The following is a 4,653-nucleotide window of genomic DNA, read 5'->3' on the forward strand; positions in this document are numbered from 1 at the left end:
GCTCAGAGTTGAAGAGCACTGCTTGCTCTTCACAAGGTCCTGATCTTGAAGAGTTTAAGTTAGCCTGAATATAACTCCATTTTGAAATAAAGATTTTGACTGGGAACTGAATTCAGGTACCTGGACATATCACAGGATGTACACCTGGCAGAAAACAAAGTTAACTATCCTAGCAACAGCCTCCAGGAAATATAACAGAATAAATGCTTCATAGAAAATAGAGACAAACTCCCTGGCAATAATCAATGGGAATCGGTTGAGAATCGGGTGGGAATTTTCTCTCCAATGTTTCAGATATGGTCTAGAAAAAGAGCCATTGTGATTATGTGCCTTAGCCATTGTGGTTGTGTGCCTCAGAAAAGGTCCCCTTGCCCTGCTAAACTTCACCCAATTCTGTAACGCCAAGGCTTGTGCTTCCCTGCTTGCTGCCATGGAAACCCCCTGTTCCCAGACTTTCCCTTTAAAAATCCTGTTCACTCTGAGTTCGGGGTTCCACTTCTCTACTGATGCGTCAGTGAGACTTGGGTCTCGTGTTCGATTACTCTCGTAATAAAGTTCTCTTGGAATTGCATAGAGTCTTTTCCTGGTGGTCTCTGAGGGTCCCATGAACCTGACATAAGAAGCTCAGTTCCCTGCAACCAAGGGGTGGCTCTGAAAAATATATAATGATATCTGGTGCCCTCTAGTGGCTTTCAGTTGTACATGCAAGGAAACCTACTGTGTATGTCATCAAATAAATAAATTTTACGAAAAATAAGAATAAAATCAAAACACTGAAGTTAAATAAAACAAACAGTTTACAAAAACTTCACCAGATTTAATTCACTTTATTTTTCTTATATAAAAACCCTTTTGTGGTTGCCATAGCTGGAGTCTGGGTCCTCTGAACAGATTCTGTGGTGTGGGTTTTCACACGAAGTTCAGTGAATTCCTGATAAGGACTCTTGGTGAACACAGAGGTCAGGGGTGAGATGGCTTATTAGATAGTGCTGTAATGCTTAGGTTTTGTCTACCCTTTCAGCCTTCCTGAGTCTACACTATCTATGCCCCATTCATGGTAATGAAGCAATTTTAGAAGAAGAGACCTTTGCCCTTAATCCCATCTATTGGGCTGAAATGCTAAGTCAAAAGGGGTTCTCTGAAATTGCTTATTATTTCAGGGACCTGCCAAGCTGGAGCAGCAACTGGACAAAATGCCCATAGAGATGCTAGAAAGAGAGGATTCTAGAGGTTGGTTTAAATCCAATAATAGTTCTCTTTCGGTTACTATCCTATAACAACTCTGATGGGACCACTACTCATTTTGATTTTTACTTTGGGTCTTGTATTTTAAATTACTTGATGGCTCTCATGAAGGAATGCTTTGAAGCAATATAGTAATGGTACTCAGAGCCCATGTGGAAAATAAATCTAGAAGACTCTAAGAGTCATATCTGGAAGACCCAAGATTGGGTCTTCAAAGGATCATGGGAAGGGAGAAATGAGAGACCAAAGCATTATAAATTAGTTTTTTTTGGCAGAGAGGAGTTATTGAATTAAAGTTTAAAGCACAAGCCTGTACAAAGGCCAGAGAGGTACAGACAAGTCCAGCCACCTGTGGGGAGGAACCAGCCTTCCTGCATTCTTTTCCTACTCAAGTAGAGTTACAGTTGCTAGGAAACTGGCCCAGATCACCCCCTCCCCTAGGACAGCTTAGTGATCAGTTGGTACTAGGGAGGAAAAACAATGCCTTTTGTGTCTGGCTCAAGAACTTTTTTTTTTACATTATAACTTTTTTTTTTAATTTAGATTTCTGTTACATGGATGGAATTTTGTATGCATTTGTGTCTGTGAACCATGTATGTCCCTGGTGTGTGAAGAAGGTATTGCGTTCCCTGGAATTGAACTTTTTGGTAATTGTGAGCCACTGTATGGGTGATGGCAATTGAACCCAGGTCATCTACAAGAACAAGGGATTTTTAAAAAGTTATTTTATTTTATTTTGACAGTTTTTCTCTCTTCCCTTGGTGATCCTTGGGTTATTTTGTAGACAACGCTGCCCTGGAGCTCACTGAGATCTCCCTGCACCTCCCTTCCTGAGTGCTGGCAAAACAGGCATGTGCTACCATGCCCTGCCTCACATAGAAGTTTTATTTTAGGAAGAATATTTTAAGTTGTGCAGTTGGGCTCCCAGGTTCCCAGACAAAATGCAGGCTTTGGCCTCAGCTTAGTGACTCATACAGACTAGGAAGTAAAAACAGTGCCTTTGTCTCAAATCCCTCATTTAGATTTAATTTTTTTAATTTAGATTTGTGTTGCATGTCTGGGGTTTTACTTGCATTTGTGTCTGTGCAGCACGGGTGTGCCTGGTGTATGAAGAGGTTGGAAGAAGGCATTGGATTTTCTGGACAGGACTTAAGGGTAGTTGTGAGACACTGTATAGGTAAATGATGGGAAGTGAACCCAAATCCTCTATTTGAACAAAGTCTTGTCGTTTTATTTATTATTTTGAGACAGGGTTTCTCTGCAGCCTTGCCTGTCTTGGCTCACAATTTAGATCAGAGATCTGTTCTGGAACTCACGATGTAGACCAGGCTAGCTTCTAAATCAGAGTTCTGACTGCCCCTACTTTTCAAATCCTTGGTTGAAAGGCTTAAAGGCTTGCACAACTATGCCTTGTCTTGTACTTTTTAAGCTGTTATTTCTAATCAAACACAAAACTCCTGGAACAATGGCTAGTGTCCTGAAGGAACTCCATGAGAAGTAGATTGATGTCTGCCAGAGAAAGGTATTGTGTAAAAAAGGCTTGTTATTTTTTTTGTGTGTTTGTTTGTTTGTTTTTCTCATGGATTGCATAGGGCAGCAGAAAACATAAAATAACCAATTCTTTTTTCCCTCCTCAGGGTCTAACAAGTTTGATGCCAGCACCAGAGTTCAGTATAGCTAGATGTTTTGCGGTTGCACCCGCTTTCTCTTCTGTAGGGTACTAAATGGTCTTCTGCCAGAGCTCAGGTTAGTGGAAGACCAGAGAGACGAAATTTTAAAAACATTCCGGCCGTTCAAGCAAGGTAGAAGCCTTCAAGTTCTCCTATAGAGAGATTTATTTTATTTTAGTTTAATTTGGGCCAGGTATAGGTTTTCCATACCACCACTGGGGAGGCCGAGGCAGGTGGATCTCTGAGTCATTTGCCAGTATGGTCTACAGAGTGAGTTCCAGAAGAACCAGGTTTATGCAGAGATACCCTGTCTAGAAAAAAAAAACAAAAAAACAAAATAACATAAAAAAATAAACGTAAAGACTTTTTTTTTTCCTGTGAACTCAGAAAGTTGCTAGAAACCGGGCATGGTCCGGGCTCCAAAGTTAAAGGTGGGACTATGGCCAGTTCTAGCCAGCATGGACTTACAAGGACAAACTCTTAAAAACTACACGGAGAAGGGGGTTGTTAGAGAGGGTTAACCGCAATATCCGGCTTGGGTACAGCTCTCTATTGAAATGGTGCCCTTCTGTGAGAAGTACCATCTCAACAGGGATGTCCAATTCTAGATGCACTGGAGCAGGTATCTCAAAGTCATGGTTAGAAAATTCAGAAATGTCGTTATGGGCATTCCTGAGAGGTGGGAGCCCAAAAAGGCAGGAATATGTCCTCTAATCCCATGGTGCCTAGGGGTTTGGCCCTATTAAAGTTGCTGCCTGCACACATCCCTTGCTGGCTCACCAGAAGAGCAGAGGAGCAGGGTGTGGCTGGGACCTGTGCCAGACATGCACACAAGCAGGTGTGTATAGGGTGGGCTAATGGGGCCTGGTCTCCTGTGAGTGTCACGGGTTTAAGTAGAGACACCACTTTGGAGTAGCCGGGTTCCATGTCGGCACTTGTGATCAAGAGGACGGAGATCCCCAGAAAGACACCTACCCTTACAGAGAAAAAGGGCTGTGGGGCCGGGATCTGGGCTGAGGCCTTCAGCAACTGTGCAGAAGGCCCTGGGATGGATACAGGCGCTGCAGAAAAGAACAAACGGCCAGGATTCTGTTGAGGTTAGAGGCAGAACATGGACGTCACAGAGGACCATAGAAGCAGAAGGGGGTGATGGCAAGGAGGAGGGAGCGGCGGGAAACATGGCAGCTGTGAACCCTGAACCCAGGGACTGGCGGTTTAGAAGGTTCCAATGTTTGGCCGTTACCAGGGGAACCAGGCGGCTTCACGTGGTGCTGGTCCCGACACAGAGAGCACAGGACACGGGTAGGGTAGTAGTAAGAGGAGGTTGGGTCCAGGACAGGGGACAAGGGTGGACAGGGGCCTAGCCTTCGGCCTAGGCTTCATGGTCTGTGGGAGAATGCTCTGCACGTCTGTGGGATGTCCCAAGGGGGTAGGAGAAGGTTGCTGTGCTGGGAGGACTAGCTAGTAACCTGGGGCTTAGGATTGCTAAACATGGGGGCTTGTGTGGCTGAGGGGAGACTAATGGCCACCATGAGCACGATATTAGTTTATGGCCCAGCCGGAGGGATGGGGTCTCAAAGTCTGATGGTCGAAGCGCCTATACGCCAAAAAGACAAAGCTCCAGTTTTGTTTCTAGAAGATGCCAGAATCCTGAGACAGTACTTGAAGGGGGCAGGGTTGGGCAGGCTGACAGACTGAGCATGTTGGTCAGGAGAATGGGTGGTGGGGCCTGGTGGGA

Source organism: Meriones unguiculatus, chromosome X, assembly GCF_030254825.1.
Source record: "Meriones unguiculatus strain TT.TT164.6M chromosome X, Bangor_MerUng_6.1, whole genome shotgun sequence".
NCBI classification, from domain to species: domain Eukaryota; kingdom Metazoa; phylum Chordata; class Mammalia; order Rodentia; family Muridae; genus Meriones; species Meriones unguiculatus.